This window comes from Poecile atricapillus, chromosome 2 (assembly GCF_030490865.1).
Source record: "Poecile atricapillus isolate bPoeAtr1 chromosome 2, bPoeAtr1.hap1, whole genome shotgun sequence".
Taxonomy (NCBI): Eukaryota; Metazoa; Chordata; class Aves; order Passeriformes; family Paridae; genus Poecile; species Poecile atricapillus.
Genome location: NC_081250.1, coordinates 66,950,235 through 66,972,457, shown reverse-complemented (window position 1 = coordinate 66,972,457; position 22,223 = coordinate 66,950,235). Strand labels below are relative to the sequence as shown.

Below are 22,223 nucleotides of genomic sequence, written 5' to 3'. Positions count from 1 at the left end.
CACTTGATTTTTACCAGATTACCATAATGTGTCCATAGCGGCAGCTTGTCTCTCAGGTGTGAGATATTCAGCTGCACATGGCCTCAGGACACAGGAGGCTCAGGTGCTGGGCTGAGGGCAGAAGGGTGTAAGAAAACAGCTGGAGTGGGGAATCCCATTGCCTTCCTTGCACCAGGCCTCAGGAGCTGCACCACAGGGATGCAGACACATGCATAGTCAACTCTTGTTTAGCACAGGTAAGCTGACTGGACATAGTTTCTTTTTAGTAGACAGCCCTGTCAGGGAGAAACACCCCATTCCCCATGCTATCATGCAGCAATTTTCCAGAGACAGCAAATCGTTTTAATGTTTTCTTTTACAGGATTGTGGAGCCCAATATGCATCTCACAAATGGGAAAATAAAATCTGTTCTGCAAATCTCTCTGATCAGTTTGTTCTGTGCCATAACTCATGTAGCCATCTGCAGGTGTCAGCAGCCCTTTACACTGTCTTTCACCAGCTACAAATATTGTGGCTGCTCTGGTAGAAAGGAAAAATATCTAGAGGAAGTGGAAATGATCAGAGGGGCTGCCCTGAGATGCATTGGTAGGAGATCTGCTGTCCGAGAAACAGCCTATGCTGATAGACTTTGAGGCACTGTACGCATCTTGCATTATTGCAGAAGATCACCATTTTCCCTTTTGCTATCCCCTGTGGGAACCCAGTGAATAACAGGCATAACACACTCAGAAGAACAGGAGGTGTAATCCTTCTGTCCACCCCCCACACCTCCATAACCTGCATCTCTGGGGTTAGGAGTAGCAGAATAACTACTGTGTGAGCTAGAGCAGTGGCCTACCAACTTCCACCTGCAGGGAGCAGGGCTGTGTCTGGCCTTTCCTCCAAGCCTCTACCTCACCTCCTGACCTGAGTGGCTAGAGACTCAGCTCACCATTAGAGATGTCAATGTAGCAAGCATCAAAACTCTTGAACAATGCTATACTGCTAGACAAAATATTACCAGTGAGGTCTAACTGTCCAGAAGGAAGAACACAAACATTATGAGTCATGCCCTGTGGAATACTTACATTAGATACATACATATGAGCACTTTTTCTGATCCACTGCAGTGTGTTCTCACCAACTGGCTACAAAACACCTGGTTTCCATCAGTAACTATTCTGATAAGCATTTGTCTGGTGCATGCTTGACATGTCAAAGATATTAGAGTTTGCAAGAAACTTGTTGACCTGTTTAATTTTTGTAAATCTAGATAGACAGCTAGATGTGCAGTCAGGTAGATACTTGAAAGTCCAGCTCAGTGGCAGAGAAACCTTTACTTTCATCAACCTGCCAGCACTGTCTTTACTGACATTTACTTGGCATTACCCAGTCTCTATAAAGAGTCCTGTAGTTCACAGAATCATATCATGAGAGTCATAGAATGGTTTGGGTTGGAAGGGACCTTAAAGACCACCCAGTTCCAACCTCCCTGCCATGGGCAGGGACACCTTCCATTAGACCTGGTTGCTCAAAGCCCCATCCCACCTGGCCTTGAACACTTCCAGGGATGTGGCATCTGGAGCTTCATCTGCATCTGCAGAGTGTCTCAGGACTCTCTTTAATTGTTGCATATAATTATTATTAATACATATTAAAACTTGGTCCATGTCTGTAACACACACTATGTATATTTATGTGTGTATACATACAAAGATGCATATGTATGTATTTATATATGTATACACCCATACACATACAATCAGAAGAACCTCTGTATGTGTTTCAAACTTATAAACAACTAATGTGTAATGGATAGGCAGAGATTTTCTTTCATTCACTTCCTCCAGGATGCAGTAGGGCATTTTTAACAGCTCTGAATGAAACCGAGGGAGTGAGCAAGAGCCTATCCAGATCAAAATCTCTGCAATGCATCTTTCACTTCCTGGGGCAATGATTCTTGCAGCTGGGGACCTACTTTTATGAATAGGTGTTCAGAGAAGGGATTTGGCTGTAGCAATTCTATCTATGCCTGGGACTCTTTCCTGCAAACATTTATATGTGTCAGACATTTCAACTGAGTTTTATGTGTTGTTCTGCATAACAGCGTCTCCAGAAAGGTTTGCTTTCCTGGCTGCTTATAAGTCACTGATCTTTGATTGTTGTGTACCTGTATCCTGGAGGACATTATGTTTGTTTGTATGTATTTCTCATTTGAAATACCATAAATGATAGATAGAGAAGCTTTGGCAACAGCCAATTTTGTGATAATTATCTGAGCTGAAAAAGCTTCTGGGGCCTCACAGAGACAGTGGCAGCAGGTGCATCTGTGCCTGTGTTAACCTGCTTTCCCAACATCCCCAAAGCTTGACTGCCTTTTTTGACAACATTACAAAAGCAATGTAGAAAGAGAAAGAAACACAGAGGGAATAAAGCACTTACATAGTTTAAGAACTGACCCAAGGTATGGATGGTGCTAAAAAAACAGAAGGTTGACCAAATGGCTGTAATGCCTAGGAACACTTTTTTCTCTCAAGATTTATTTTACATGTTCTGTGCCATCTATGTCATCCTGCACATCTCCTCTGTCAGGAAACCTATGCAGGTAGCAGAAAAAGGCCCAAAAATGCATCAGCTCCCTCACCCCAGACCCACTGACTTTACCCAGAATAACCAAGACCGTAAAGTGGAGATTTCCCCCCTTCCCCTCAGCTAGGTCAGAGTTGATTCTTGAGCTAATGGATGTCTCTGTGAAGCTACAGACAGTGGCTCAGTCTCACCACAAGCAGAGTCTCAGGCTCTATCCTTGGTCTGGAACTGCTGGTGTTACCTCTGAAATTGGTATCTTAACTTGCCTGACCCTTTCCATGCTAAACTTCTGTTTTAATTTCTTTATAACCTAGCCTGAGCATAATACCTTTTTTTGGAAGATGACCTTACTTCCAAAGTATGATGGGCTTAGGTCCAGTCCTGAATTCCTCTTTTTAAGAACAATGCACTTCAACTGGAAGAGGAGCAGGGCAGGGATACAGAGAAAGATGACTGTCTGTCTTCTGAGAGAAGAGTGAATTTCTCTTGTTTAGCTTAGCAACAAAAAAAAGCTGACAAAAGTTAGAATTGTCATCTGAAAATATCCCAGAGAGGAAGAAGGGTTGCTTTGAAAAGTCATTTTAGCATGATAGCAAATAGTTTTAAAATGTCTGGGAGTCAGGCTAGACTGGAAATGAGAAGCTCCTTCTGCTGTCAGAGTGATGGGGTCCTTGCAGAGGCTTCCATGGGATGCTGTGAAGCCAAAATAGCCCAATTAGCTTTGAGGTGAAACTCGAGCAGCTGATGAAAGGGGACCCTACAAAGCCACTGCCCACTGCCTGCCAGTGCAGGACCCTGGATTGCTTCATCTAGGACATCCCTTCCAGGATTGTGTTCCTGAGATGGGAGCTACAATTTGAATGCAATTATGTGAATACTGAAGTTGTAGATAGTGTGTTTGAGATCACTTAATTCACAAGCAGAACTTTACTGCCTCTACCACTTTTCCCTCACAGTGCTGTGGAAATCAGTGTATCATTGCCTTATCTCTGCTCAAGTATTAAAGTCAGAATGAGTTCGAAATATCCAGGAGAAAATTAAATAAGATTCCATTTGGTGTTTTGTAATGTGTGCTGAACATTTTATTTTCTGTCAAAGAAATATTGAATAATGGTGTATTTGGACAACACTTTTTTTGAAAATACAGCATGCCATTGCATAAATGAAGCGTATTTGTTAACATATAGATACAGTTTCTAAGTTTTCCCCAACTTTTCAAACTTTTGAGTGCTTGGATATTAAATTTTATCATTCTTTTAATTTAGAGAGGTATTTGACTGTAGTAATGCTGAGGTGGCTACAAGAATGGTCAATTGAAACAGATTTTCATCAGTGGTGTTACGCTATTAAGATAATAGGAAGCTTGTATAGTGGTAGATAATAAAAGCTGGCAATAAAAACAAGTCAAATTACAATTGAAATATTTTGAACTGTTCTTTACTAAATCCACTTGCAAGAGTAGAATCACTAAAAGAATTTTCTGTCTTGTAGGGAATATTTTCTAGAGAATGTCTTCTCTAAAAGAAGGGAGAAAATTTCAGCACTGATGACTTTCTTATTCCTAAAACCAATTATTTTCAAACATGTCATCTATACTAGCTCTCAGTGAGGATTAACTACATGACAGGCTTGAACTTTTAAAAGCAAGTGAGTTTTAAATTATGAAAGAGCAGGGGGAAAAGGTGAGACTAATTTTTACTGTACAGAAACATGTAAAGTTTTTCAGTAAATCATCATTCATAGTCTTCTTGCCGTAATTATAATGAAAATTATTCCCTTTCTCTTCTTTTTTTGACTCCCTAACAAGAAATGCTATGTGATTGGATGATGTAGACTAATTTTTAATGAATCATTTATCATATGAATAGCTTATTGCAAATTAAACTCTCCCATCTAACCCAGGAGTATTTTTTGCTAACTGCCTTACAAGCATTAAGGAATATTTCTAGTTCAAACTGCCTGGACCAACACTATTGAATGCTACATTTGTGTTGTCTAACTCTATGGGATCATCACCAGGAGGTGGGTGTCTTGGCTCTTTGTGGCAGTCAATTCAAAATCCAATTTCAGCAAATATTCATGGACATTATGTGAAAATATGCTTCATTGTACTCTTCCAGAAGGACATTTCTGTATATTTTCAGAGAACAAATCCTGTAATGCTCACACTCCCTAAACCCTCCTAGGTTAAGAGGCATACTGTTATTGCACTGCAGAGAGGCTTTCATCCTCAGAGCTGGCAAAAATTGAACACTGACAATTGATCTTTGTGGGAATATTCCCATAGTTTTCTAACTACGTGTGGGTTTGCACCAAGTGTGAAATGTTTTGTCCCTAAAACAAATACTTACAGATGTGGGAAGCTGGTTGCTATTCAGGATTTGACTCACTACAGTGAGTTCTTCCACAGCAAAATTTCCACTGATGGGATCTGTGTTATCAGGACATCAATTTACCCCCACAGGCCACCAAAATGATAGACCTTTAAAGTTAAGATAATCAAAGGGGTCAATAAATGTCTTCACCCACGGTAGATAGGAAAACATCAGGGTTTCAGTGTGACCCAGGCTGGCAGAGTTTCTGTTCAAAAGTGTTAATCAGGTTTTTTTAGTTTGTTTTTTTGGTCTAAACTCTTGAGCTGAGACTTCAATAAACCCTTGGGAAGCCCGTGGAAAACCAACAGTGCCCAAACAGTAGCTAAGCTGGTGGAGAAGGACAAACAATCCACATTTCTCAGTGGTGTCACATATATATTCTCCTCTGGCTGGAGGTTTTAATGAGAAGTTGTTTCCAGGATGAAAAAGAATAACGGGACTAAGAAAATTCAATCCTGACAAATGAAAGAGGAAGACTGAAAAGAAGATAATCACAAGTTTCAGGATTTAAACTCCAGTACATGGGATGTGGTCTGTAGGAGAGGCAGTCTCTGTCGTGCCTAAGGTTTTTTTTCCTTTTTCTACAGAGGGGCCAGATAATGTTGGACAATTATACAGGCAACACACTGGCTTCAGTGCAGCAGCTGGGGCTGCTTCCCCAGGGCTCAGACACGGCATCCAATGGCAGCAACTTAATTCCTATTACCAGGCATGAGGTGAGCAACAGGAGCTGATCCTATGCGTTAATCCACAGCAACTGTGAGATAAATTACATTACTCTAAATGCCACTGAAGGAAATTTGGCTGACGTATGCAAACTCGTTAAGCTGCTTTAATTGCAGCGCTCTAGGAGAAGGTGGTGATTTCAGCGGGCCGAAATAGGATGGGGAGTCCTCACTGTGTGAGACAGGAGAGAGAGCACCAAACACAGCTACTCAGGCCAAGAGAAAAAAGGGAAATCCTGTCTTTCAGGTGGGAAAACAAACTAGGCAGCCTTTCCCTTTCCAGAGCACTAGCTCTTAGCCAAATCAATAAACAACAGATTGAGACCTGAGGGACTAGAATGGCACAGGCTAAAAGACTAGGCTGGCACACTTCATCCCCCAGCTTCATTCCTCACAGGAAAAGGCATTTTCAGGTAGATTTGGCTGAAATAACTTCAGTCAAAAAAGGAGCAGGTGGGAGATGGTTTTTCATTCATTAAAAACAGTCACAGAACCTTTTCTGTAGGTCTTTGTTAAAGAGAATCAGAAACCTCCCACAAAGAGATTTTTTTTTTGCTGAAATCACGCCTAGCTTTTTTGTTTGCTTGGTTTTGTAAATGAGGTAGGGTACTTTGCATTGAGAGTAATACATTTTTTAATGAGAAAACGTAGAAGAAAAAGTTTCTCTTCATTGAAAAACTGATTTTTGCCTTCATTCAAGCACAGACATGGATTAGTTATTAAAAATAGAGAGATTTTGATCCTGCCAATGGTCAAGCATGCTGCCAGCAAAAGCATTTGAGATTTATTCTTAATTTTTATCCTATAAGAACTTTCCTAACCTTGTAGAGATGGCCTGAATGCTCAAGTTAAGTATATGCTCACCATCCATTTGGTAGTGAGCCCAGGGTTTCAGGGCTGTAGAAGTGAACTGACAGATCAGAAAATAAAGCCTTTCTTCCCTGGTTTCTTTTTCTTTTTTAACTGACAAATGTACTGATGGCCAGTTTAATTTGATTTGACACAGATGGTCATTTCAGTTGGCAATCATCCACCAAAATACGTGTCACCCTTGGCTAATGACCTACCCTATTCGATAATCTTGTGACATCTTTTCCACATCGTAGATGACATGTGCCTGTGAACTTCCTGCAATAATCCCTTCATGTTTTCAAATCTCAGCCTGCCAAATGCCAGGCTCCAAAATGTCATTTCTCCCTCACAAGTACACACCAGCTGCTGAGGGAGCTCCCTATGAGGCCCCCTCCATCTTAGCTTTAGGGCCTGCTGGGAAGGAACATGGGAAATAGCATGGAAGGACACTTCTGCCCTTGGCTTCCATCTGTCTCACCATGCCAGGCCACAGCCTGTAGGGGTGGAACCAGGGCCCTGTCATTCCCTAGATCTGAAGTGAATTGGTGTTGCACTGTAGCAGTGTAGATCGGGGAATGAGGCCTTTCTTACACCTGTATTTTGTAAGGCATCTAGATAATAAATATTAATGACCCATAAGAATTCTAGATTCTTATTTTCTCTGCAACTATAATGATTAGAAATACATAATTTTGTCCTCTGAGCTGCCTAGTCACTTCAAAGGAGAAACTTTAGCCTTTTGCATGCACTTGAAGCCTGATCAAGAGTCCCCTGTAATCCATGGCTACCCAGTCAAACTCAGGGTTATGTGACAAGTGGGATGCCATCAGCTATTACAGAAGTAAGTGGTAAACAAGATGTTTGTAAGATGAAGTCTTGCATCTCCATGCGACATTTTCCAGCTCCTGTTTGAAAGACATTTTCCAGTCTGATCTTTCACTGGAATACTTCTACTGAGCTTACATTTGTTTCTGTCACAGGGCTATTTGCCCAATAAATTAAACAGTCAATAAATGAAGGGGCCATAAATCTTCTCTATCACTAATTACCTTAAAAACGAGGAGACTGCTGTTCTGCCTCTTTTATTTCGTTTGATAGTTGTAGCAGCAACAGCTGATCTGTCTAATAATCCCAGTACCCTGCCTTCAACTTGGGACCATTGCAAGACCATGGGGAGGAGAAATACGAAAATCAGACATGGGCAGAGTAATTTTTCTCATGAGAAAACACATTAATATGAAACAATGAGAAGCCATGGGACTTCTTAATCTGGATGCAACATACTTTTACCTTGGGTGAGGCTGTTCTGCCATTGTGAAGAAATGTCCTCTGGGAGCTGCCGCTGTGTGACTGCTAACACTTGGCAGTCATTCCTCTACGTGAGCTGTGGGGAATCTCCATCACCGTGCAGCCATCTGAACCTTGTTTCTGTGAGGTCCCAAAGGCCTTTGCAAGGTTTGTTTATTATTAGCCTCATTTATCACTCTCATGACTGATTTTAAATATAAGGAAAGTGGATCCTATTAAAAAATTCATGCATGACTATCTAGGACACAAAGTGTGGACTAACCCACATTTCATCATCCTGCTATTAAATAACATGTACTAATTTACTTTTCACCAATTAGCTAAGAACAGGCAAACTAAATTTCCACATGTGGCAGAGAGCTAACTGCTGATAGATTACAAATGTCATATCTGGATCCAGAATATTTTATGAAAAAGATTAGCGAATTGTTTCTCACATCATAAATTTCCTTGATGTTCTGCTAGGAAACATTTCCAGTTTGTGGTGCCCTCTCTGATCTCTTGGCTCTAACAGTGCAGCCCAGAGCAGGTGGATGCAGATGACCCAGAAGTCTTGCCAACATTTCTGTGGTGTGTATGCCTGTGTGGGAGGCAGCAGCATTTGGAAAAGAAAGAAGATAGCATCAAAGAGTATTTAGGGAATGAAACTGTGGGCTCAGCTGTAAACAAAGCCCCTGTGGTTAAAGCTGTGCCTGTTGACATGTCTCATGTGACAGTACCAAACCCATTTCCATGCTTTGCTATTCAAGTCCACCTCCTTGCTGAGCTGAAAAACGGTTTGTTACACAGTGCTGTGATGTAAATCAAGGTAGTGACATCACCCCTGCTAAGTCTGATCAGTCTAAAAGTCCTGTGCACTCACCTCAGCACACAGGAGGCAGTGGGAATGGACACCAGGATCTGGCAACGTGTGATGTAGGTCACCCTGCCTATCCCCTCTGTCTCACTCCCCACCATGCCCACCATGCCCTGTTTTGCAGTGATCACTTCCACAGACTTTCTGGAATACAAAAGTGAACAGTGGCAGAGCTTCTCGGCCCCCTGTGCACTCCGGTTTTTTAAAGAGAATCACTACAAAAACGAATGTCATATAATAACACACACACACACAGAAATCCCACTTTAGATTTTTAAAGTGCAGTGGAGTTTGACCTTTGCTGTGTCTTCTGCCGTGTCTCCCCTCTAGAAGTTTGTATGGTGTTCGTGTCATGCTGCTTTATTATTCCCACGGCTCTGTTTCTTCCTTCTAGGCATTAAATAAAGCAAAGAACCACAAATTTTACTTAAAACAGGTTGACCTATCCTTGGAAAACAACAAGTGCATTCTTAGGTAATTCACAGACAGGAAAATGAGACAAGGTCAATGGTCAACTCATTTCTTGTGGCTTGACCCATCTTACTGAGCCTGTGGTTTGCTCCTGAGCTCTCAGGGCCACAGCCCTTTTGTACCCCAGTGTTTGGGGATTGCAGAATGAGCACAGATGAAGGTCCTTTCCTTACTGGACCTTCCAGACTCGCAGACTGGCAGGCTGATTTTCAGTGGATCATTGAATGAGTTGGGACACCGGATCTCACTCTGAGCACAAAGAGCAGAACTCTCCATTCAAGTTTTCAGCAGTACAGAGATATCCAGAAGAGAAATCTGCTGCAACACACGGCCTTTTGGGGCAAGTGGGGAGAAGCCCTCAGCCACAAGAGCAGAAGTACATGTGGACATTAGTTGTATAGGACCATGGGGGGTCCTCACATGGTCAGAAAACAGTCCAGAGATGTGAATCAACTCTCAGAAACCAGTCCAGCCATAAAAATGGGCGCTCATGGCTCAAAAAAAGCAAGAGAGGCAAATAATTCACCTTAACTACCACGAGGTTCCCTGTTTCCTTTTGCAAACAAAACAAAGCACAAAGGGAATAACGCCTGAAAAATGCCAGTGATTTTGTACTGTTCACCCAGCTCTGGTGCACTGAAGGGCAGGAGACCTTCCCCAGCCCACACAATCCATGGTTTTTGTCCATCTGCACAAAGGATCTCATTTCTGCTGCACTGCAGCCCTGGCAGGAACACCACAGGCTTCTCTGGCCTGCCTCCATGGGGAAAAGATGAGAAACAAACACCAGGCGATGCTGCCCAATGTCTATAAAGGTACAAGGATAAACAATGTGGCCTATTTAGAGGGAAAGGGCCATGGAGGCCTGGCTCTTGTAGATCTTCTCAAGGACCCAAGTCACATGCATACACACCTGATAAAGACCTGCTTCTTTTCTCTTCCCAGAAATGCCATTTTCCTCTGGGTACTTATCAATTAGTGAGCATATGAAAGATTTGATCCAGGAGAATCTACTTCTCATGAGTGAGTGTCTCGTAAATATCTAACTGCCCATCTTCAGTCTGACTTGTGAGAGCTCAGGTAACTTAGCAAGCTTCCTCCTCGTACATCTGAGGGATGGCTGCTATCCATGAGTGCTCCTGCCACAGATATGGATGCCACCAAAACAAATAGCCCTCTGCAGTGAGAAACATCTGTGGAAGACAATCTATATGAGACTGAAATAGTGTTTTTCCCTATTTATTCTGCAAGAACAATGCAAACAGGGTATCTCATCGAAATGCTGGTTTGGTTTCCTTTGGTTTCTTTCCTTTGTTTTTACTGATCAAATGAAGAAAACAACCCCATTTCTCTTTCCCAAAATCTCCAAGGTAAAATTCATTTCAGATCCCCTTCATGAAATGACTGGATAGAAGATTGTCCCTTGGGTCACTCAGCAGACTCATTACATTTCTCTCACTCATCAGAGATAATGAATCATGTATCCCAGGACTTGTCCACACTTGCAAGTTATCACTGATTAAGGTAAGGTGCAAATATAAAGCACCATTGCATTTCTAAAGAGCAGCTCAAGGGTTGAGTTAAGCAGGAACAATGCACTGATTTCTCAATAACAGCTTCCTCACAGGGTGTTAATCAGGAAGAGGTGACTGGAAACAACTCAGACCTGAGATATGACACAGCTGAATCAGCCACACTTGCTCGAACCTCTCCCAGAGGACTCTGGCTGCCCTTGCCAGCAGTAGGAGAGTGTTTCAGGAAGTGCTGCTGAAGATCCTATGGATGATTTCAATTCATACTGTGCATGTTAAGGTCTGTACCATGGTTTGCCATAGGGAAGCAGCATTAAAACATTAATGCTACTTGGATTACCTGCTTATGGTTAAGAATACTGGCTGGTGTGTGTACCTGTTGAGCAGCCAAGCAAATGAAAAGGCATTTGACAGAATGTTCCAGCTGCAAATAGAAGCCCAGATCTAGATGACACTTTTCCACAAGAGCCTGTGACAGGTCATGGTATTGCTGCTCAGCCAAGTTGTCAGGCAGCAAAGCTATGAAGAAACATTTAGTGGGTTGCAAATGCTCTCTTCTCATCTTTCAGTTTTGAAAATTTTATTGAGTGATGCTGCCCTTATTCTGTATTTGTCCCTTCTCAGTAGAAGTACTTGACAAGTCATCTGGGAACATCCATCATTGCATAACCTCATACTCAACAGACAAAAGTGTTCAGCTCCTTTTGCCCCCTTTATGCGGCTAGGGGCTCCAGGCATTTCTCAGGCATCCTTCAGCAATGTATTTCTGCAGAAATAAAAAGCTACAAAACTCAAAATTTGTCTTTCCTCTATATTTTTATTCTCAGAGCCTAACCCAAAGCACTTTAAAATAAATAATTGCTATAATCTTAGGGAAAGTTTTGAAGTAATTAGGTCTCTGGTCTCTAATTTATAAGCAGAAGTGGAAAAACACCCTACCCTTGACAGGATTAAAGTACCTGTGGGTACTCCTCATGCTTTCAGATCATCTCTGGCCCCTTTGTTCCTTTTAGGCCACTGCAGGTATGCACGGAGATGATTAGAGAGACTTCCTGGTTGATGCTCAGAGGAAAGCAGGTGCTTCCAGAAGGCAATGCCAGGCTGGGTTCCAGGAGCAGGAAGGCTTGTCCCACCCAGACCTGTGTCAGCTGGCCATGGGTCTGGGATTGTTCCCATGCTGGCTCCTGCCCCATAGCACCAGTGACTCTATTCCCATGTGCTGAGGGTGGGAATCCAGCCCAGGAGCTGCTGGAAGGGGACAGCTGGCCAAAGGGAAGTGTGTGAGGATCATTCCTATCCTGCAGCTCACAGGATGCTCCACTGCATCTGTGTCCCGGGCTCAGCCTGTCCTGTGGGTCTGAATGTGCAAAAGAGGACATGGAAATGGGGCTTCAAAGGCAGGCTGGCAGAACAGTTCTGGCACGTGGAGTGACAAGTGCAGGGAGAATACAAACTTCTTGAGGACTAATTTGCAACTCTACATGTGAAACTTACTTGGGGACTTGCATTATCTAACATTGCTCCATCAGCTGATCTCAGGGGAGGTTCAGGACGAGCCTCTCCACCTGCTGAGGAGCTGTGTCAGAGTTGGCCTGGAGATACAAGCGCATAAACATTACCCAAGGGAGTCCGGCTAAGCCTGTGGACAAGAACTAGCTTCAGACAATACCAGTGCACACAACCAAGCCTGCCTTTGAGGGGGGACAAGTATAGGTGATGGGATACAGCACAAAACACACTAAAAATGGCCTATCTTCACACTTTTCTACACAACCATTAGTTTTTTTTATTCTTCCAAAAATGAACTTCCTGTCAATCCAGCTCTGAGGCAGTTAACACATGGAACTCAAAGCTACAGCTAACCCATATCTGTACACCAGTTTAAGAACAAAATATTCCCTTATCATGCTGAAATCTCTATTCATGCTGAGCTTAAACTTGAAGCAGCCACAGTTCCAGTTGTTGTAACCCTGGGAACTGAGAGGATCTGAAACTTCTGAAAATCAAGTCCAGAAGCAGTCAGGATTTCCACCAGTGCCACAAACCCAAGGAAACTTTCTGATGGTTTCTATTTGGAGTTTCACTGACCTAGAAAATAATACATGAAACATATTCTATTCCTTAGGCAGGTTCCACATTACCAAGTGCAATACTCCCAGCTGCAGACAGTGTATTCTTTTGCTCTAAATTAGTTTTCCAGAGCTATATTTCTCAAAAAATATCAGACTTGAAGCTCCACCTTTTATGATCATAAAAGGTTTTGTTCATGCTATCCTCTTTAACAGGTGCATCCAGACTCTAAGCCCATTTTAGGAATATGTCAGAGGAAAAAAAAAAAGCTAAAATGAGTTGCCAAAGCTGCTGTCTGACCTTTAAATACATATTTAAAGCTCTATCTCAGGGCTCCACAACCCCAAAGGAGTTTCTTTTCTCGGTGCCAAATGCAGAGTTCATGCAGCCCCAGCTCCTCCAAACAAGGTGCTAAGTTCACATGCGAAAGCCAGGTGCTGTTTACACAAAAAAGTGGGGCAAACATCTGCATGTCACCAAGCATCTTTCCTGTACACTGAATATAAATATCCAGGGTAAACCTTTACCTCTTGACTGTGTTTCCTCCTACACCTTTATCCTCTGAGGCAGCTTATGTAAGTAACCTGAGATTAAAAACTCCCTTGTCATGGTGTAAAAATACTAAAGCTCCACTGCCTTATAATCTGCTCCTTTTGCTGGGTGTCCATCAGGTCTTCAGGATGTGATGCCAGGAAACACTATCCCTATTAGAGGGTTTGACATCTGAAGGTCTCATTTATCGTTGGTGAGGGGAATATAGCTCATAAAGCTGCTGAGGAAAGGTGTGCTGCAGAAAAGCCCTGGAAGAGAACATAGCAGCCCATGTGCAGATGTCCAACACAGCTTCATGTCTTGGAACTTCTTCTCCCACTCTGATCCCAAAGCAACATAAGCTGACTTTCCAGTGCCAGAGCAACCTCGTGTATTTGTTAGCAAGTCTTTGCCCTAGTAAGTCTTCAGAAAGAATGTCAGCAAATATTTTCATTAATTCAGTAGTGCTAGAGACTGATGACCAAATAATATTGTTTATTTAACCAAAATAGGTTCTGCAAAGAGCAAATATTTCAAAATAATGAGAATTTACTGATGACATTCATTTATCACATTGGAATTTTAGAAAGCTGTGAAAAAGTCTTGGAGAGACCCACAAGAGATCATGACGTCCATGTGTGATCCATGTAATTTCTGATGATGAAGATCATCAGGAAATACTTGTTACCCACAAGGTTTTGTTCAGATATACTTGTTTTAGGGTCTGTAGGTCCTCCTTTAAGTGACTCACCTTACTGTTAAGGCTGAGTTTTCCAGATACTTCAGCATAAATTACCTTTTAATGTTGTTTTAGGCATTTTTTTCCTAGGGAGCACCTCTGCAGACCTCTTGGTCTTTGCTCCAAAGAATCTGAAACATAAAAGTTTATTCAAAAACCTTTACAAGCAGCAGTTTGCATAACACGTCTGCTGTCATGGTACCTCATTTCCCACGGGGTGCCCAGCTTAGACCCTACTGTTCGGATATGATCTGTGGAGTACACACATTTGTACCAAGTGGTACAAATTTGGTCACTCAGTCAAAGGGCTGGTTTTTGAAGATGAGTTAAACTAGAAAAACTGAGCAAAGTCAGTGCTCATTACCACATGGACATCGAAGCCCAAATGCAGCCTTGGCTATGTCATAGGATGTGAAATCTTGCAGCACCACACACCTTTAGCAGCAGAGAGAAGCATAGCAGCTGTCTGGGAGGTAACCGTTCCCTTCAGGTTAAATTAAATTTATGTTGGTTTAATTTAAGACAGTTGGGAACAGTTTTCAAGCTAGAATAATAAAAGCCACTCCTAAAGTGAAATAATGGATAGTAATAATACTGACATGCGGCAATAATAATAAAGATGTACTGCCCACTAAAGGTTTCGGATTTTTTAATGAAATAGAACCAAAAGAAGTTTCTGTGTGGACTATAACCTAGAGGCCAATGAGTCTTAGACATCTTTGAGAAGAGGGAACACTATCCTCCAACTCTCTGCTGGGACAGAGCAGGAATTCTGAAGCCCAGATTATTTTTTTGCTTTGCATTTTAACACAGAGAAAGCTGAGGCAGGTTGGCAGACACAAAGCACATGCGTTGTTCACTGATTTTGTAGCTGGTGGCCATACACTGAGTTAAAGCTTAAAAGGAGAATTGTAGGATGCAGCTTGGAGTCCTCAGGTGGCCATCCTCTCCTGTCTGCTCCAGTGCAGCAAGGGATCGCTGTCCTATCAACAACCACCCCCAGTAAAATTATACCTTTTAGTAAAGCCTGCTCAAGTTGCCTTCCAGAGATCTTTTTCTGATGGCAATACTGGCACTGGCTGGATTATGCTTGATTAAGTACAAATGTTGCGTGCTAATTGGCTGATACACCTTGTATACATTTTTAATCAGGTATTACTTATCCTGTATTAAAATTACTGCTATATATTCTTTAATATGTACTCATGGGTCTAGAAGGCACCAAGTGGAAAGAATGTGGGAACTTGAGTGCTGAATTATATGAACTATAGCTTGACAGGAACATGATGGAAAGGTAGAGGAGAAGAGCACAGGAGGATGGCTGAGGCATAGGAAGCCTTTTTCCAGGGAATATGACATAAAAAATTCACTCCTGGAAATCTGTGAGGAAAAGAGCACTGGTGAAAAGGCCAAGAGAAAGGGGCTGCCACAGCAACCCTGCAGTAATTTTAAGTGAAAGACTACAAGCAAAAAAATACCCTAAAAATTAGAAGACCTTTAAGACTAGGCCTGTGCAAACAATTTCACTGTGCAATATTTGGATAACAAGACCCACTCTAAGTCTCATAAAAATAACATAAAAATAGTCAGTGGGATTTTGGGTATATCCTGCACCCAAGGTACACTCAGATTTCCAGACTATCTCATTCATCTGGCACAGAAATTAATGGGAAGATCTGAGCTTTTATTTCCAAGTTTCATTGTTTGTATGATCTACCATAGGCAGGAAGATTAAAGAGTAAAGGAACACCTAAATCTAGAAAGAACAAGGAAGAGATCAATAGATGAACGTGAGTAATTGCATCAGGTGCAAAAACACAATTAGTGACATTATAATTATTGAAATTAAATATCAATTTGTGTGAGTATGCACTACAATACTTTTGACAGACTCAAGCATTTTGTGACAGCAAATAAAAGTGGGATGACAGCTCCCTAATTTGTAAAGAAGTAGAACCATAGAACCATTAAAGCTCACTTAAAGAATTTTATTCCTTAAGATACAAGGACAGGAAAGGTTTCAGTGCAAAGAGGGTAAGTGATAATAAATGCCCAGTAAAACCATGCATACATCTGCAGCTATTAAGACACACAGCAGCTTTTCTAAAATACAAATGTAGTACATGAAGTAACAAACCCTGCAGCAGCACCATGGAAAACTTTGGTCTGAAGGAGAGGGTGGGAAGACCATTCCCTTTGGGATAGGACACACCTCGCTTTAGATACTGCAGGCGTACAGGTTGCATGCTAATTGTGTCTGTGTCTTCCTCTAGTGCACAGGGAGAAACGGGTGTCACCGGAGACGATCCTTACCATAGAGATATCCATTTAGCATGCCAGGTGGTGAGATGAATCCAGGTCATTTCTCTCCCTTACCAATTTTCATTGAGAGAACTTTCCATCTCCCGGAGAATATTTTCTCCAACATGTCTCTCCAAGGCTGGCCCTTTAAGTGTGAGAGCCCTGCAGCCACAAGGCAGTGATTTTTTTCCCTTCAAAACAGCTTCACTTTCCTCTCCCACCTCCCCTCTTTCCTCCTGGTGTTTAGGTCCTTTTTGCTAGCAGGATGGGTTTTTTTTTTCACCCCGTTGCTAGGTTGGTAGCCTAGTTTCCCAAGGAAAGGAAGCTTATGAGATCACACTGTCTGTGCAAGTGCCAGTCGGTCCCTCCTAAATAATTTTTGAGCCTGTGAACTGAGCTTGATCAAACTTGACAGGGGATAGAAGTCTCAAAGATTTGAGCTGCCTACAAGTGCTGTGGAAGTAGGCAGGCAGAGGAGAAAAAAATGCCAGGAGTGCATCCACTGCAGAAATATAACTGTATTATTAGACACCAGAGAGTCCACATCGAAGACAGTCATTACCACTGAACTCCATGGGAGATACAATTTCACAGATTCAGCAGCTCACAAGATGACTTGATTAATATGAGCATGAGCAAAATGTTCTTCTCCCCTTCTTCCAGAGCGCGAGGCTTCCAGTTGCAGAGCAGCAGGGGAGAGCTCAGAAATGACAGGCTGGTAGAGTGAATTTAGAGCTAATTGCTGCTCCTTCTCATGCCACTACTCGCGTGGAACTCGACTTCCCTGTGACTCCGGTGCCCCCATTTGCATGATCTGGTTCACACAAAGGATGAAATTGCACGGACTGAAGTGAGCAGAGCAAGTCCTAAATTGCCGTGAGCTGGCACAGCTCTGCTGAGGAAGGTGAAGCTGCCCTATAATGGGCCAACCTTTCCTAAGGGCAGCTCCATGATGAAGCATCCAGCTCCTCTGGATCTGTCCTCCTGGCGTTGGTCTGCGTTGCAGTTGCTAGCAGCGGTTCATTTACCGTGAGTGTGAGCTGGAACATAAGCTGAGGACCAGCAAAAGCTGTGCCTGGTGCATAGGCTGGCTCTCGTTTGTTCCTGCTGTGGCTTTTCCTAGAAGTCAGCCACTCCAGGACTGCCTGACTACTGAGCCTGAACAAAACCCTCGCAGATCCTTGTTAACACTTGCTAGGGAGAAAAACAAGCAGTTTGCACAGGTGGGATTCGAAAAAGAAGTGGAAATCACTCATCTTACAGAAAAAAAGAAAAACTATGAACTAACCACAGCTGACATTACAATGAAGACTGGGGAGTTGTGCAACTTTTAGTGTTCAGTGAAATATTGATGTTTTCTTCTTCTCCTAAGCCTTCTAAGTATGTGCCAGATATCAGATTTAGGTTGAGAGAGTGCAAATCACCAACACCTAAAGAAAATGGAGGGAAGGTAATTAAATGAACTTTTGATGCACAGCAAAACAGGGGGCTTGTGAGCAGTGAGTGACACAGCTGAAAATGGACTGGGATTTTGCAGGAGGGACAGGTATTGCAGCCTGCCCTCAACATTCCAGCCGAGGGCACGGGCTGAAATTCACAGCCTGAAATTCACAGTCTGAGATGTCTGCAGCGCAGCATCTGCATGAGGCTGGGCTGCTACAACCTTCTTTAAGATGGGATTTCTTCAGAGAGGGACGTGACCCACAATTCTCCTGCACCCAGGGCTGAATGTTTTCTGTTACATAACAGATCAGTGAGGCAACAGGGGAGCATCCTTTACCTATTATTTGTGGTTGTCATTTCAATCCGGGCATTTTTCTTCCGATGAAAGCTAAAAGATAAAATAAAATTTCTCTAATTAATAAAGCCTATCTCCTCATGTAGCATTTTTCACAAGTCTCAGAGATCTTAAAGTGCTACTTCCATTTAATAGGAGCAAGGGTGAAGGAGATCAAGTGAAATGTCTTGGCAACAGAAGAAAAACAAGTCTTGCATCATGGGTCTAGTAAAAGGGACAAGGGCACCTATTAAGCCTCAATAAAAAGCAAAGCTTAGGACAATTTTCTGACATATTGGATTCTTCAATGAGGCGTTGCAAAACTAATGTGACCAATGTTCCATGCTAACAAAATATGTTCTGGATTTTTCGTCTGACAACATAATTTAAGGATTTCTTAGAATATGAGAAACAAAATGAGGTAGTGCCTTTACAGGAATTATTCCTTTGCAAAAGGCAGCTTGTGCCAGAGGACTGGAAAATTGAAAGTGTCCCAGGGGAGCACAGGAATGGATAAGACCCCTTACACTACCCAGTCAAAATAAAACGCATTAAAAGAAGCATAAATACCAAACTGACCATACACTGCAAAACTTCTTGTACTTAAGGTACTTCTATTGTCAGAAGTACTACTATTAGAAGTCCTGACAAGGAGAGACTATGCTAGACACATGGTTTGACCCTTGAAGAAGTGCATTTGGCAGAATTAGACCATGTACACAGCTGTAGATGAAGGAAACTTACTGACAGTGTCTGCAGACAAATAGGTGGTTTAAGGAAGGATAAATCTGATTAAAACAACTCCTATTACTATCAGTGATTGTATCTTTGTTATGGTTACTAATGGCTTTTTGGTTGGTTACTCGTTTTTTTATTTTGGTTAACTGAGATTTTGAGATTTTCGTTTGCTGCCTTGGGGAGCATCAGTTTGAACATCCAGTAGTTTCCAAAGTGGTAAAGAAATTGGTGGTATTAAAGTGGTATTAAAGGATACAATGCCCATCCACTCTTGAGGCTGCTTCATGGCAAAAAATAAAGGTGCCCTGCAGCTTTGATCTTTGATGCTTGAGAGATCTAGTAAGTTTTTCACAGTCCTTAATAAATTGATATAGTGGGCAAGAAATCTTGGGAGGTGAAAAGCACAATGCACACACAAAGCTCTTTGTATTTTGGTGGTATGAACCTGGAGTTCATATTGGGATAACATTCCTGTCTGAGGTAAAAATAAGCATTCAAAATCCTTACCTAGGCAGAATGCACATTGACTTCAGGGGAAATTTTTCCCAGAGAATGGCTGTGTAAAGAAGGTCAGGACTAGTTGTGTGTCCCCTGCAGCAATGTTGTTTCTCTGAAGAGACTTCCAGCACCTGTGAGCAGGGATTTATTACTGCTGGTGAATACCAGCACGCAGGTGTTGGTCAGTCTCACCTTGACCTTCAGGAGGCAGTTTCCATCTTTTCTTCATATCAGCTTTGGAGATAAGCAAACAAAGAAACAAAATAAAACAAACAATACAGCCTAAAAAGCTAAGGTACAAGCCACAGGCAGGGTTTCAGACAATTTTCTCCATTTAAACCTATTTCTTCAGTACCTCCTGAAAGGCAGAGTCTGTTCCAGCACAGTCTGCCCATTTGTTAGCAAACACATAGTTCAGGAGTATGGGGCTTTGAGCAAAATCTTCAAACACAGACCCACCATGGGGATTTGAGGGGAAAGGAACAGCCAGTAACTCACCAGTAATAATGCTGTTGTGGCTCTCCCACATCATCTCCAGTTTCTCTTCTCACTGGTGGAACTGGGCAGCAGAAAGTCCTTAGCCCAAAGCAAATGAAAGCCCCTTCCTGTACTACCATTGCAATGGGCCCTGGGTTGAAATTGTCCCTCAAGAGAGGCACCAGCCAGCTGGAAGCACATTTGCCAACAGTGCAATTGATCTTCAGCTGCCTTTAGCCTAAAGAAACTCTTTCAGACATCTAAAATTGCATCTGATTTCATAACAGACTCCTCTTCAATCCCCACCGCTTTGCCTGCTCTCAACCCTGCCCAAAAAAACCCCAAAACCTAAACCAAAAAAAGCCCACCCAAACCCACTCATGATGAAGAATGAAGTGGCTCAGAAGAATAAGCCAATTTGACACCTCCTCCTGCAAGTCCTGCCAGCCAACTCCTGCAACAGTCTTGGTCTGCAGCACCCTGTATGCAGGATCTGCAACTAGGGCAGGGGAGAGGAAAAAGGTGGAGGAGGGAGGGGGGAAGGCACAGAGGCTGCTCACACAGAAAGCCAGGGCTATTCCTGCTGCCCACCCTGGAGGCACCACCTCTGCATCAGGCAGGAGTATTGGAGGGAGAATCTGGCTTTCTGGATTTAACAAGCTCACTTTTCCTTTAATTGGGGCCCTCAGGCACTACTGTAGTCCACCTAATGGCACTAATCATTAATGAATCAGCCTGATTAATAGAAAGCCTGAACAGTTCTCTCTCTCCTTAGGTTGCCAGCCCTTCACAGAACTTACTGGGTTTCACTGGGCAGGACAACAACTGCGCAGATTTTAAAAGGATCCTGGAGAGGAAGAAGGCTGGAAGAGCCACCGATCCATTCATGAGATGTACATCATGAGATGTTGATATAGCCACCAAAAAGTCCTGTCAGAAATGGTTACTGCACCTTACTTTCATACCGTGTCTCCCTAAGCACCAACCAATTTGCTCTCACTACCATTCAGGCAGATTTTTCCTCAGTTTTGTGTGTCCTGGCTCAAGCTTTTGCTCCCAGCACAGGCCCACTCCATCTCCCTGTTACAGCCTTTGAACAGATGGCAAAAAGGCCTTTCTCTTTTTTTTCTCCTTAAAGCAAAAATAATCGACCGCCACCAGCTCAGCCCGACCCGGGGCAAGGTGCAGTCCTCCCTGCAGGGCTCAGCCAGGCTGCTAAAAGGGGGAGGGAGGCAGCAGGAGAGCAGCCGCAGGCCAGGCACGGGTGCATCCAGCGCTGCCGGGGAAGAAGGAGCCAGCGCTCTGCAGCCCTCCGGGGACTGCGGGGCTGCGGTTGCTCAGTCGGAGCTGGGGATAGGAATTAGGGCAGGCAGAGCCGCAGTGGCTGCAACCCTTCCTGATTATCCAGCCAGCTAGAAATGCACTGGCTTGTCTTTTGTTTCAGCTGCGGGTTTTTCCCCTGTTGATCTGCATTTATGTTTTTTGTTGTTTTGGGGGTGGTTTTTTTGTTTTGTTTTGTTTTTTGTTTTTTTTTTTTTTTCCTTTTTTCCCCCTTTTTGCGTGCGTGTGTGCTCATTTTCTTTTAAGCAGGATAATTTTACTGTGGTCACTGTCAAGGTTTGAATGCTTTTCTGTTGCGTTTTTCCCCTCTCCAGTTCACCAGCTCACGTTTGCCTGGGAGTTAGGAAGGGATATTAGAGGCTTGAGCCTCTTCCAGCTCTTTCTGCAGCAGCCGCTGCCTGAGGCAGTGGGACCAGCCTGGCAAGAGACAGCCCAGCCTTTCCCGCAGCCTCTACAAACCCCACAGGTGCAAGGCGGCAGGAGGCAAGCCCAGTACACTCAGTCCCTTTCTGGGACTTGGCGGAGGGCTCGTGTTTCCTTGGCCACACAACATGGCAAGGCAGAGCAAGCATCCATCCCTGTGGTCCAGAAAATTAAATACATAAAATCGACCATTGCATTCAGACTTCAGAAACGGCCCCTGAAAAGAGCAGAAAAGAGAACAACCAATGCCCTGCGCATTGAGGGGCTCTTAAGAAATGAACGGGAGGAAAGGAAGGGGGAGTTTTTTGATTGTTCGTGCCCCCCGAAAAAAGCACGGAGCTGCCGGCGGGAAGAGCCTCGCTCGCCAATTTGTCCGGGGGGAGCTGAGCCGGCGGGACCGGGGTTTGCTGCCGTCCCTGCGGGAAATCCCGGGGTGCAATCCAGGTTAGTGCATCCCGGCCAGCTCGGCAGCCCCGGCCTGTGCCCCGGGGGTGAGCGCCCGACAATTATTAGTCCCAAACAGGAGATGCAGGGGGAGACAGTGAGGAGGAAAGGGGCCCGGGAAGGACCACCGGGCACCCTCCCCACCCGCTCGGCTGCTTTTCACTGGTTTGCCACCGCTTATTATTCTCCTCAGCGGA

At 43.3% G+C, this 22,223-nt stretch overlaps 1 long non-coding RNA gene across 1 annotated transcript; it reads right to left on the bottom strand.

The window, feature by feature from the left end:
* Window positions 1-17,714: 17,714 nt before the first annotated feature.
* Window positions 17,715-19,543, bottom strand: LOC131575182 (uncharacterized). Its single transcript, XR_009276725.1, has 3 exons — window positions 19,351-19,543; window positions 18,109-18,159; window positions 17,715-17,758 (listed from the first exon to the last, which is right to left on the bottom strand). It is a non-coding gene; the product is annotated as an uncharacterized LOC131575182 (long non-coding RNA).
* Window positions 19,544-22,223: the final 2,680 nt, after the last annotated feature.